We start from the raw sequence: 14,981 nt of genomic DNA, 5'->3' as shown, positions 1-14,981 counted from the left end.
AAGTCAGTCACGTACTGAAAAGGAGGGTACCGGAGGTTTCAGTGTATATATAGAATCTTGTATATTTAGTAAATTGAGTAAGTGGGACTTATGGCCAGTATACGTTAAAGCCACAACAGTAACAAAGCTCCAAATCTTAACTAGCAGAAACAACTGTTCACCTTGCCATGTCCATCCTATAATAAGACCTAAGTTGCACCTGCCTGTAGTTCTGCATGATCAGACTTCAAAGTATAACTAACAAGGTCTGTAATGTATCAGTGTTCATAAACGTAGATTAAAAAAAAAAAAAAAAACTCCAGACCAACATCAGAAAACCAACAACAGCAACAGTTCAATGTTGAGACTGGAAGATGAGACATGCCCGATTTTGTTGCAGGGTTATAGTTGAAAGGGTGAATCAGTGTCAGTCAGCATAAATGGACTGCAGTAGTGACATTTGCTAAGGAATCAACCTTATTTCCATACTGTTTTGTTCTTACTCTGTTTTCCTTTGACCATCTGTTGTTCCCTGTGTGCAGTACAGGGGAGAATTTGGCCCCGGTCACCAGTGTTTTATGGGTCAATGTTGCATCAATGATTTCTGATGTCTGTTCATTTAGCAATTGCTAAACTAAGGTGGGAATCTCATTTTCTCCTGTGCATCCAAAGGAATCCTGTCAGAGCTTCCTCATGAGGATAATTCTCACTGCTGTCCTGATTCCTGCCAGCTGACTGACTTTGCAGTGTTCCCAGTAATGTAGCACAACATGGTAAACCATATTGATTGAGGGCTTCATTAGATGCGTGTTGTGCACCTGTACGCTAACTGGGGCTCAAAGTCAGGACACAAATATGGAACATACTCTGTACATGATGCCTGTATTACACCATTATGACCTTATAGTGGGAAAACTGATCTCTACAGATGTGGATTTGGACCATCTTTATTTGGGAGGAAAGTTGTAGCGAACCTCGGTTCTTCTCCTACGTACCACTTGCTCCTGTTTGGAGCAGCGAAGTGGAAGTTAACACGGTGCGAAGGCCTTCTAGAGGGGCCGTGCACAGAGGTGAATTTCCTGCTGTTTGAATGTGATCTTGCTGAAAAGCCTGTGTATCTAGCAGGGGAGACTGTGACTGTTCTATAAAGGGTGTTTGTGTTGTTTACTTTAAAACAAGCTTTGCTAATTAAAATAGTGTATTCTGGAATCCTATTTGAATGGTATTAAGGGTATGAATGGAAAAAAAAAAAATACACTCACACAGCTCTCCTGGCTTCTTGTTCCTATTCCTTCAGCCCTCACTAGGGGACACAGATAAAGCTATAAACATTTGAAAGTTGGAAGGATTACAAAATCTAGTTAGCGCTCTATCTGATGTTCTCTGTAGGCTTAATGCTGTCAATTGGTGTTCATTTTAAGAAGCATTTACAGTGCTAAAGGAGTGTAAAGGGATCTTATTGCCTCGAAGACTCAGACCATCTTCAAGTAGCTTAAGAGTTTGTTTCTTTGCTTGACTGCCTAAAAGTACTGAAAAAAACGACCAGTTGCCTGGGCAGAAGGAAGGGAGACTGACAAGTTTCTGACAGGTCCCTCTCCCGTCTCCTCCCCCATTAGAAAATCCAAACCAAACCAACTTAAAAAAGAAAAGACCATCTGCAGTTATTATTCGGGGCCTGATTTTTCACAAATGCTGAACATACTTCCCTTGATTTCAAGCGCAAAGGAACAATAAGGACAGAGGTGCTGGGGGCTAGAGAATACAGAGGGGGTTTTCTCACTTCTTGCACAAGCTATCTGTGCTAACTATCTTTATAAGTAAGTGAGTCAAACAATAATGTACAAGGGACATTTTTATGTTTAGATTCCTCATGCGTAGAGAGAAAAAAAAATTACAATCAAATGAAATAGCGTTTTGTCCTAAACTCCAGTAAATCTGAACTTGTATTTGAACAGGAGAGGCCTATCTTTTATAATGCTGCTTGATATTCAGCAGAATTACCTTTGTAACAACAGGCCAGCCTTGGAATTTTATTTCTTTAGTCAGCTTGCATTACAACTTAAACATCACTTGTTTGGTAAGGGGTGGTACATATTATACTCCGATGAGCTACAACAAATCAATGGCCTCATCTGTGTCGAACCAGAGTTAAAGGAAGGAAATCAGACCATCTCTGCAAAACTCCACCTCTCCATTTGCTCGAGGCAAATGATTGGAATGAAGGTCAGTGAACAACCGTTAAGTCCAGTTCAAACATATGGGGACCCCTTTACACCGTGTATGGCTGCGATGAACTGCATGTTGGAACCACTTTCTAGTACGATGGAAGAGCTAAAGCTTTACTTTCTCCCGTGGCACCTTTTGCCAGGGACTGTTCAGTTGTGGCTTTGTTTCCGTGTGTGTGCTAATGCTTACAAGCGACATGTTTGCAGGTGCCATTCATTGCCCTGTGGCTGAGCTTCTCCTCAAATACATTCAGATAAATATCAAAATAATCTTGATTTTCAGTGTGCTCTCCCAACCCCCCTGTTAACTGCACAGCTTGGAGGCTGAATTGCTAAGTTGGTGTGTCTCCAAGAAAATGTGATTATGGGTAGAGTGTAGGGAGCCTGGGAGGAAGTTTAGCTGGTTAAATTAATACTGATTTCCTAATGTATCTGTCATTTTAAAATGGACTGCTGGGAAGGAATAAGTGTTGTTTGTCTCCTGATGCATCTGTATAATGCTCTGTCCACATTCCAGGAGGACTTCTAAATGGAATAGTAATTAGGCGGGTGGAGAAAATAGCTCTTTCTGAATATGACTATTAATGGACAGACTGAGGCTTTTGTTAAATAAGTCTCATAGGGAGTGGCTGACTGCTACTATTGGGAATATTTTTAGCCTTTCTAGCACCATAAGTCTGGAACTAATAATGGGAGCATTTAATATTTCTTTAGACTAAATTTTGAAATGTGCAGAATTCTTCCCACCTCTACTTCATGTCTAACATTGGAGAAGAACAGGAATTATCTTTGATTTTTTAGGAACTCCTGAGACAGAAATTACAAAAAAGTAGCAGCTGCAAGAAAATACCCCTTCCATTTTCCAAAACAACCAATGCTTTAATGTGTGACTGAGATGGAGTGCTATACAATTTCTCATCCCTGCTATTAACCCAAGCTAGGTAAAGGCCTGTCTGATGTTATGAGATTAAGCCAAGGTAGTCAGTGATTAAGAAATTGTGTGCAGGTACTGTTAAAATGTTTTTAAGCCTCGATCTGTCATCAACAAATGTGCAGAAAGAACAACTCTGGAATTTTGTTTTGTCTTAGGTGGTGTATTTAGGTCCACCATCTGCTGAATGTGTCCTCAGCATTCGCTAGATGATATTCTTGCTTTTGGAGCAGATCTTACCTTTTCAGTTCAGTTATGTCTTCTTAGACTGTGACAGCAAAGGACAGGAAAGGATTTGTTTTGACTGTTGTCAGCAGGGTGCCAGATCACAGCTAGAAAAAATGTTCACTCTTTGTTTTTCATCCTCTTTTATAAATAATGCCCCTAAATAATAGCAAAAGTGAATGTCCTGGTCTGGAGGTATCTTACCATAGGATTCTGCTAAGCATGCCCACCCTCAGCTTGCTTTCCGAAGAGCAGTCTGCCTTTCAGGAATGGATTTGTAAGTGTAGGTGTTCCAAGTGGATTCTGTATTACTTTATGCCAGCCTCAATCCAGAACTAACAAGGGTTGAACACAGATAAATTCAGAGTATGCACAACAGCTCTTGCCACTAAAATTGGAATTGCTGTAGGGCCCAGCACATAACAGAGTGGACTGAAAAAAGAAACTCTGTTTTTAAAGACAATGAACATTATGAAAAATAGTCCAGGAGTCAAACCTCATGTCTGAATACCACTGAACTTCAGAGTTTTAAGCAGCCAGAGCGTTGTCCAAATTATTTTTTACAAGCCTAATGCCATGTAACAGATGAGAAAGCACAGTACTAAACAGTGTTTCCAGAGCATGAGTCCTTTGAGATTTTTAGTGTATGTCTTCCTGACATGTCATTCATAGTACTTAAGATTATTGTGCTTCTCTACACAAAGGAAAACAGTCAGCTTTGGCAATGTGCAGACTTCCCATCATCTTTTTTCACCAGAAAGGAGGAAAGTAACATCTTGAACAGCACTGCAACACTTACCTACTGACTGCAGGTGGGTCAACAGGAGCCTATTGGCCAGGTTTCAGCACAGTTGTATTCTTGACCTTTATCTTTCTGACCTTTTTAGTCAGTGACACAAAAGAAATGACAAACAAGTGGAAAAGGCAATACAATTAGTCTGTGTTATTAACATAATTCATTTGCCAACACTGATTGCATGATTTCTGAAACATACAGGATAAATTTTAATTCCCCTTCTTGGCCATACTTTCTAGCATTAGCAAAATGTCAGAATAACCAAGCTGCCCACCAGTTCTAGCATTGGGATTTTAAGCAGCACAGAGACCGAAGAGACTCACAGTGTTCACTCACAAATTCACTGGCACCGTTGTGTAACACTGAATCTGGAGGGATTGTAATTCCACATCAAATTTGCATTGTGTTTGTTGCAACCAGTTCACTAGAGCACCCTGTAACTGGAAAAGAAAATCAGAGCATGCAGTGCGAGCACTTTTTTAAAGCTGGTGGAGGAGGATGGCAACCATGGTCATTCCTGCTTCTGCTCTGTGTTAGAACAGATCCCTCATCTCAGGTGACTGGCGCACACCTCTTACTCCTCTGAATGTGGTATTGCAGAGCTGTATAGGCAGAGCTGCTCTCTTTAGCAGGGAAGACACATGATACAGGCAAAGAGTGCCACCTAAAGGCAAAAATGTGCTGAAGGCTTCACCAAGAGCAAAATTCAGTGAACCATTCAGCCTGTAAATTACCAGCTTGTTGCATTTCTTCTCCAGCCAGAGTGACCCTGGACAGTTCGTCGGTACTTGATTGTCTGAAGCGTTTCTTGGCGAAAGCATAATTCTACATTTTCAGTAAGTTTTCATTATCTTTTGTTTTCCAATAATCTTTATATATGAAAGTTTGTTAAATCCCTCCCTGTACCATAGGGGATGACAACAAAGATTCTCAAATGAGTAACATTGAGCCATACATTACCATAGCACTCAGTCAATTGGGTGTGTGGGTAGATTTGGCCACCATCAGTCGGCCACCATCAGTCTCTTCAGGACTATTTGGAGTCTTGGAAATAAAAAGCCACAAAGAATTTAGGAAATTATTTTTTATGAACTTTCAAATGTCTGCTCTTGTGTCCAAGATGGAACTACATGATGAAAACTTCTTGCAAAACAGCCTACAAAGGTATGTCCAAATGGAAATGCTGTGTAAGCATTTCTCTTCCCTTTAGTTCAGCTATTAGACACCAGTAAAATTGGATTACACTACCATGCAGGGAAATTGTTTTAAGTTATTTTCTCCATAAATCTGTCCTCTAATTGTTTTGTTTCTTTTTATATCCACTTTAATAGAAACACATTTTCTGATACCATACCTTAAATATGCCTTCCCCTAATCTCAGTGGTATTAAAAGCAAGATAGAGCTTTCTGACTTACTACAGGACCTTTTGGAATTTGTGCAGAACCTTTTTTTTGCTTAAATTGGCATACTTAACACAAAGCAGTTCCCAAACAGGAACGTGTTACCAGTCTCTGTTTCCTATTCTCTGCGAATTCCTCTTCAGTGGGTTCTGCCCTGGCGGTATATGGGTTCTCTTAGGCCATTGCAGCTATGCTTCCTGGGGCAGAGTAGATAAAAAAAGAAAGGCAAGTAGAGAAACTGGAAACTTGGAGAAATAGTAAGTATGCATCTGTAATGGTAACTGTTTTCTAAAAAAAAAAGATTGCCGTGTGATCTGAATCTATCATTGAGTCCATGTTTCCTCTGTTACTGGCTTTAGAGACAGACCATTTTACATCCAGTGTGGTGCATAATGTAGTAACATCTGCCTTGTAATCCAGGAGCAATAAATGCTGGCTATTCCTAGTACTGCTAAACCATAGAGAGATCAACCTCGTCATAATATTAATTAGTCCTTGCCTCCATCAACAACTTCTTGCAGCAGCGGAAAAAGTCAAGAGTCGCAGACTCAAGTTCAAAGAGATTATGAGGCAGACATCTCTACTGTGAGTAATATTGATTTAAGCTAAACTTTCCTTTAGATCTGTTGAACCTGATGCTCCCATGCATACCAAACATTATAACATTCCAAAAAACATTACTCTTGCAGGGCGATGCTATTCACATCTTTTGTTGTAAGCTTCAGAGCATTTATTTATTAGGGGCTACTCTGTCAGCTCAGTAAATGATCAATGGAGTTCTCTTTTGAAGATCATAGCATTCAATAATTATCACAGCTCTCATTTCACCATGTCAGAGAAGTTGCTAAAAACGATGATTACATCCAAATTCCTGCCACATTGCTGGTAAGAAGTGTATTATAAAGAAAGGGAAAAAAATCTTACTGCATCAAAATTGTATATTTGCTGTGAGGAACTAATGATTTTTGCACTTCAGAGTGAAGTGCATGCAAGGAATTAAGGTTTTCTTTGATTAGATGGTGTAAGGTTCAACAGTTAATACGCAGCGAACAGCTGCGTGACATAGTAAGTGCACACAAAAGCATGCAATTTTTTCACAAAAGAAAATTAATGAAAGAATAGTCAGAGCAATAACAACATCCTATATCCAGAAATAGCAACCAGCTGAAAAATTGTAATTCATTCATCAAGCTAAATGGAAAATATTTCCTAACCAATTTTTTTGTAGAAGAGAATCAGTAAGTCCTCTCTCAAGCAATAAGTTTGTATAATGTGTTTCTTCAAGTCTGAATTACCTACTAGTTTCCATATGACTTAACAAAGGAGGGCGCAACTTTTTTTCTCTGTTCTATACCAGAACTATGTACATTCTCAAATACAAATAGTGTCATTGTTTACAGTGTATTAAGTACACTGAGAGTGTCCTCTTAAATTACCATTTGTAGAGAGTGCAAAAATAAGGTACAAGATGGTAAAGTAGTAGTCTCATTGGGGTCAGTTTTGTTGTTATGAACATACAGGTTTAAAAATGAGTGCAGCATAGTCATGTTTTTGGATTACTGTGATATTTGTGATAAATGTGCGTGTTAGTCATATCACAATGTTGAATATGTTCGTAGGCTCGTTTAGAAAGTAAATGACATTGTAGGTAGGCAGCAGTTGCTATAAATTAGTGTGGTCTTTTCAGGAAGTATCGTAGGAAACATTCTGGCACAAATGCTTGCTTTTTTCTTTTCTTTTTTTTTTAACAACACAGTGCTGAAATATGGCCATAGACTTGCCCCCAGGTCACTGCAATGTGGAGGATATTTTATGTTCTTTTCCTTTCATTCCTTTTATATTCCGAGGAGTACAGCTGTCTGAGTAGTAGTAGCAAAATAATCTACCATAGTTGCTTTTTTGCAATTACTCAAGTCTTTATGTGAGACTAGGTTGGGTGTTTCAGGGTTTTTTTATTTTGAAAGCAAATAAAGCTGGTTGTTAAGAATGTGGGACAATAGTTTCAGCCAAGCTGTGCGATTAACCAAGACTAATGAACGGATACACTACTAGACTGCTGAGCAGCCAATTGAAACAGCTCTGACATTATGAGCAATTTGGTTGCTGATGCTGTGTTCAGTGTTTTGAACTGATGAATGAACGCCTGACAGCCATGCCGGTTACAGTCATCACTCTTTTAGAAAATACCAAGTTTAATGAGCACAGTAGGACAAAGCAATACCTGCTAATTGGGAACAGTCTTACTGTAAGGCAAATAGTTATAAATAACACCAAATTAGAACTTCACCTTCAGCCCAGGTCTGAAGTCAGGTTCAATACCATGGGTGCTGTTGGAGTGTCAGGCTTTTGTGACCTAGTGCAAGAAAATTACCTCCAACACGCACGCACACACACATGCACACACACACACAACACACACACTTCCGTATAGGGAAGAAGGGAGAACTGGGGATGCCCAACACATCCAGCCACACATGAATACAGGCATGATGGTTTTGCACTGCAGAGAAGCAGTGGCCTCCCCATCATTTCTCTCTGTGGGAAGAGGACTTCTCAGTTTCTGCACAGTGCCTTGGGAGCAATTGCTCTTTTGGGGACTGTGGCCTTTGATGTCAAGTAGTTCAGCTTGTAGTTTTTGCTTCAACTGGCACATGCTGTCTTCCCTGAGGTTCAGTAATGTGAACTGGAATGTTCATTGTCACACGGACTAAGAACTAGTCTTTGGTTTGCCTGTGGGAGGCCTTTTCTAACTAGCTAATATGGCTTTGACCTACTCCTCCAGAAAGTTTCAAACTTAAAAAACTGAGGCAGGCAGCTCCTGAGGCTGGAAGGAAAATGATGATTCTTCAACTGAACAGGATTTAAAATAGCAATTAAAAGAACTAACATGGGGGTGATAAAAGTACACACTTCGTTTAGCCCCTTCCCTTCACATCCTTGATGCACTGGAATATAGTCATTCCTATTCAGGACCAAAATTCTGTAGGAGCAGAGTTTGCTAGTCTGATGTGTTACAGTCTCCTCCTCATCTCAGACCTGGATGCCACAGTGGCATGGAGTTAATGACCAGATGAGAAAGTGAAACTCCTGTACTCCTTGCAGTCATTCCTGCACCGCACAATCCATACGTACATTCCTCTTTACTAACAACACTAACGCAGGTCCAATGCTATATCCCTTGTTCAGCCAAAAACTCCTCCACCACTTTCAAAGAGGAGATTTGGCTGAATAAGGAAGTCAGAATCAAGGTCAAACTTTAAACAGATGGAGGTGGAGAAAGAACCTGTTTAACTGCTGAGATTAAATGTAATTCTTTTTATGTAAAATAACTAAATAAATAGAAACTCAATTTAAGGGTTTTTTGCTTGTTTTTCTTTTGTACTGATTGTGACTGATTTTGTTCTGGTGTGAGAAGGAGGTAAATGCACGGTTCCTCTACAGCAATGCAGTGTTAGAGTCTGACAGCCCCCTTCCCCTTCTCTGCTCCCGGCCCCTGAACTTCAACTCCAACCACCACCAGACTTTTTGGAAAAGTATAATCATTTCAGGAAATGACTTACCCATGTCTCCTGTCCTGAACTAATTATATTTTTTAAGAAGGACAAAACAAAAAGACAGTCAAGATTTTCAAATTCCTCTGTATGAATAAATACTCTATGTATGTGATTGAAAATAAAAACAAGTCTTTGAAATCAGAACCATAGTGTGGACTGCTTCATACACTTTCACTTCTTGAACCCTGCCTTTGCCAGAGTATTATTATCATCAAATGCAGTGCAGTCATGTATAGTGATTGCCCCGCAAGGAGAATGACAAAAAAGAAAATTTGCCTTACCATTTAGAGCTACTAGATGCATTTATTTTCTGTATTGTGGATGCAGTCTGTGGGGGGTGGTAAGCATATGAGGTGATATATCATTTTCAGCCACCTCTGACAAAAGAAATTAAAGACTGAAGAATCTACTGAGCTAGAGCACAATTTACTGCTAGAATTAGTTGTTTGTTTTTTCTTTTAAAGAAACATAATCAAATATTTTGGTATTCAAGAAACATATAAAAAATTTAGCTATACTTATCTTAGTGCTTTGATTACAACTGTTTCTCTAACAATTCAAATCCATTTACAACAACAGCCCTGAAGTATTGTGAAGTTTTAACACCATCGGGATATTTCTTCCAGAAGATAAAAATTAAATTAGGTTTTATGCACTGAAGTCCAGACCTTGTTGGATGTTGATGTTAGATTTCTATAAAATTATTTACACCTTTTTTTTAGTCATGGACAAGTCCATTGGCACATAGAGCATAGCCACACAGTGTCCTATTGTTTTAATGACTAACCTTACGTATATTTTGTCAGGCTGTCAGGACGTCCAGTCCATCCCATCCATGCGTTTCCTTGCTGGCTTTAGCGAGAGCGCCCAGGTTCCCCCAGGCTGCAGAAGCAAATGAGATGCAGGTATGGCTAGAGTTGCTTTATTGTCCTCTCCGAGGTGCAGTGATCAGCGCAAGGCTGTGGAAGGTAACCCAGACAGCCCTGATCATGTGATTTGCTTCCCCTTATATTCCCTTTTTCTCCCTTCTCCTCCTCTCTGGTTCTTCCTCTTTACCACCCCCATCTCCTCCCAAATAAGCAGCCTGGCGTTGTCTGACCATTTGCCCTTGGCATCAGTTTTGGTGACTTGATATCCTCATTGGTGTTTTGTAATATGGTTGCCCTGGTAATTTCTGCCTTGGTCATCAATCCTGTTACAGTAGCACCCTTTTTGTTATCCGCCTCCTCCACCTCCAGTGTCCTCCTGTTTCTCATGTTGATGTCTGGTTAGTGCTGCCGTGCATCAAGGTTGGCCATCTACATAAACATAACTGCCTTTTGTTATCTGTAGCACCCTGTGGTTCCTCACTTGTCCTATTAGAAGCGCTGTCGATAATTTGTAAATCAGGATTAGCCATCTGCAGGCATACTTTAAACATATCACAAAGGTAGTTTCCTATGTTAAAAACACAGAATAAAGCCTGACATCTCCTTCTGAGTTTTTGGGAGAAGATCCTAAACTGAGTAACTACTGAGGTAGTTTTTGTGTTAAAGCTGTTTACCCACCCGAAAGGATCTGATAGGTGGATTTACTTACAGCATGAAGGTTTCTAATATATGTAACACAGCCCTTCAGCAAGAAGGCAAGGGACAGCAATGATATAGAATATCAGGGTTTCCTGTGAGGAGATCATTACAGTTCAAAACTTAAAAACCTAAAAGAAGGCTTGCTATATACCACATTACCTGAAAAAAAGGAACCCGAGTGACAAATCTAGTCTTGAATCCAGTCAACTCAGTTAAATGTAACTGAGTACATTGAGGTCCTTGTTTGGTAGAAGCAGCAGGCTCTGAAGCAGTCAATATGAACGTTGGTTAGGGACTGGACAGGAGGCTGTGGTACAGTCAGGAGTGGCTTGAGGTCTCGGAGAAGCAGGAGTGACCAGTGAGAGGGAAGCATTAGGAAGAAGAGGAAGCCAACAAGATCGCACAAAGTTTGTGGTGTATTTTGAAGAACCAGTGAGAGGGAGAGATTCACTCATTCAAAATTTGTCCACTGTCCTTCCCATGATAATTCACTGTTGGCGAATGTTCAGATACGCCTAAAGATACACTTTGCTCATCCTGACCAAAGTTACCCATGCTAACTAAATCATTACGGATTTGAGGCCTAAAATTGGTGTGGTATATTAAATACTCTGAAAATGTTTTTCTCTACCCCAGGAACAGAGGTCTGCATTAAGACTACATGGCAATCTATAATTTCTTGAATAAAACCTGTATCAAATTGCAAAGCACTTTCATGTGATGTTCTAAATGCCTTCACGTTGATCCTTTTGTTCTATTCACTCCACAGTTTAAGATGTTACTGGTTAATATTCCCTTGAATTAAAGAAAGCAAAGGAATTTCTCATACGTCCTGTGAGTATTTTAATTTTAATCATTTGGGATAAAACTTTGGGTAGTGATGAGATTATCCTTAGGTTAGATGAAAGTATATTTCCAATTTTTCCAATATAAGCCTCAAAAAAGGTGTACAGTATTTTCTAAATCCAATGCCATGTATACTATTAGTATGCAAAGTATGTGAAAATATATTACCAGTAATGCCACAAAAAAAGGGGGATGAATTGATATTGCTAGAATCCTCTTACAAATAATCACTGGACCAGGACTGAGGTTCACTTTCTCAAAATGTCAGTTCAGCTCTAAATTTGTTATCCAAAGGGAATTTGATCCCTTACTTCTCTAGGATATTGCAAGAGAAAATAATTAATGTTTGTATGGCAGTCAGTTTCCATAGAGAGGAATTGCGCAGATGTAGGGCTAAGGATTAACTTTGATACGACCATTGATTCATGAAGGAAGAATTGAGAGAGAGTAAAACATAGGGATAACTTTAAATAGATAGCTGAGATTACCGGAGCTGCCTACAGGCTTTTGACATGCAATTCCCATTAAAGAGATCGAAAGGGGATTTGGCTGTCCATTTTCAGCTCCTTTTATTGGGAGCCATTTGATAAAACCCCCCAGCAGTCTCAAAAATCTCAAAATCAAGAACAAATCCTGTTAATATGTAACCAATCAAGATGAGTCAAAGACGTGTAGAAGCTCCCTGTTGTCTTTCAGAAAGAGGCGCAGTGACATTGAAGACTGTTCTCCTTTTATAGTTAAGTATATAGTTAAGTAGTCCAGAAATAATCAAAGGCCTCTGATACTAGAAATCTTTGCCCAGAAAGATTTGTCATTTAAGTTGCTGCATTATTTGATTCATGAGAAGCAGTAGGATTATACAAACCTTGAATTGTTACTGAGATAAGAGATATGTTGTTGTGATACTTGTCTTAACCATTCCTTTTGGCTCATCTCTGTTCCACATACAGCTGTTAACTCTTTCTTAACATTGATGAGGTCTTAGCAATCCTTCTGTGAGGACTGAAAGTGGTGTTTTGGAGGGAAATGAGTAGATCTACATGAGTCGAAGTGTGTTTTATAATCCCATTAATTTATATTTTTCTAAGGTAAATAATGCAATGTACCCCCAGCAGCTTAGTTTGACAAGATCTTTAAAAAGTATGAGGAAAAAACTTACAAGACTATTTGGACTTAGAACAGTCTAAATTTAAATAAGGCAGAAGGAGACAAGAGCGATGACCAGCTGACATCATCAACTGCTTGTCCCATAACCTCTGTAGGAGTTTCCTCTTAAATGAGTACAAATCAGTTCCTAGTGTATGACTATTCATTTATCCCAGAGATTTTCATATTAATAGACTAGATTATCACTATCGACAGAGTTTCCAGGCCCAGAGAGTCACACTGACTAAGCCTCTTATATCTATTTAATACTGGCCCTGCCTCAACGGAATACATTGGCAGGAAAGAGTGGAGAAATATTCTCTGATGATAACTAAGTTGCAATGGCTGTGTGCATGATTCAAGATTTCACATTACTGTCTGTAATACAGGATTAATCAAAAGAAGACAAAAGCACGGGATCTTTTCATACAAGGAAGGGTTTTTTTTCGAAGAACCATTAGCGGGCCCAATTTGTATGGCGGTTCAGAATGTCTGTTTATAAGAAAAAGTATGTGGAAATAACTGTTGGACTTTTTATTCTTTGTCTTGAAAAGGATACCAAAATCACAGAATTGGTATTTACTCTTCAGCTAACTCATACTGCTGGGACTATCAGAAGAATACCTTAGGGATTCAGCAGATAGCCGAAGGAAAGATAAAACTTTTAAACTGGAGGGATTTGCCACTCCAAGTCTGAGATGATAGCCTAGAACTAAAGTCAGAACACCTAACAGCATTCAGAGCTAAACTTGCCAGGAGGGCTACATCTCCATTCAAAGTCATATGCAGAAAACCAATCATTTCCCTCTTTCCCACCTGTTTTTTGTCAGTAATAAGATATTTTCATGGTTATTGCATATTAATGACACTAAGATGTTAGTTAGGGAACCTTTGTTATGGTGATGATGCAAATTTATTATCCTGTCTGAATGAAATCTGCTTGGGTCTCCCTGTATTTAATAATCTGTGATGCAGAATATTAATTCATTATCAAAGATAAAAAGATATCTTTCATTCTTACAAAATGGAGAAATAGAGGTAAGAGATTCTTTATTTTTTAACTCATCTATTAATGCTATACTGTGCAGGAGACATCAAGAGAGAGAAGGTAAATTTAATAACAAAGAAAGCAAAAAATCCTACAATGCAAATACATCTGTAAATATTTTCCGGTGGTGTAGGAATCTACCGTGTTTTACTCTAAATAAAAAAATTCTGCAGAATGGAAAAAGAGGCTTACAAAAATGGGTTGTCTGCTACAGGTTTGGCTGATTTAAACACTGTGCATGTTGGGATATTTTAAACAATCTAGTGCTTTCCTTGAAGCGCCTTTCTGCTTAGTGGCAACCTCCAGGGTTTCAGTCACACTCATCTGCTTATTTAAGTAGCATTATGGGAACTCAGATTTTTGGGAGGAACATACGATTTCAGAAAGCTCTCTGTTTTGGTGTTTTGAAGGAGCCAGAGGTTTTAGTCAAAGGGTCCATGCTAATGGCACAACAGCTCAGCCAAAAAGGTATTGCTCCGCTGAAGGTACTTAAAGAATATTATATGCAATATAATATAGTCTAATGCAGTTATCCAAGCATACCATTGGCAAAACATTAGACAGACTCAAAGGTTCAGTAATGTGCTAAATTCATGTGCATTTTTAGATGATCTGGTTTTGTTCATTATTTCTTTTAACAGTCGAAGAAAATAAGTCCAGGGTGAAAGGGGTTTTGTTTGTTTGTTTTTTTCAGAGCAGAACAGCTGTGCATCAGAATACAGTCCCTTGCGTAAGGAATACAATTTCGGTTACGCAGCATGGACAAGATTACATTAACAAAGTCAACTGAGTTTTCAGATTTGTTTTCTTGAACATTTAAGTCACTTGACTAAACTGTCTGCCCAACAGTGAGTAGGTATACACTAATGTGTGTTCCTAGGATATAAAACAATATCAATAGTGTTAAGCCTGTTGTAAGTGTTAGAAGTATACTGAAGTACTTGCTCTTGGATTATTGCTTTGCTAGTATTCTGTAATAGAAAGCACTCCAGTAGCGTAACAAAAAAATATCCTCTAGACCTTCTCCTCAGTAATAATTACACAACTAATGGCAGCAAGGACTTTACTCTGAGTTTTAACAGGCAGAGTTAACCAGTGTAGCTCCACTGACTTCAGTGTATTTACGGCAGTATCAGTAAATGATCTCACTTGCAACATCTCCCTTCAGAGAGAAAATGCAATGCATTCCATTTTCTAAAACAAAGTCGTTTTTGTTACACTTTCTATGTTTCATAACGTATCTGAGCATTGAAAGTATTAGT

This window comes from Apteryx mantelli, chromosome 5, assembly GCF_036417845.1.
Source record: "Apteryx mantelli isolate bAptMan1 chromosome 5, bAptMan1.hap1, whole genome shotgun sequence".
Classification (NCBI taxonomy): domain Eukaryota; kingdom Metazoa; phylum Chordata; class Aves; order Apterygiformes; family Apterygidae; genus Apteryx; species Apteryx mantelli.
This window is presented reverse-complemented; position numbering follows the sequence as displayed.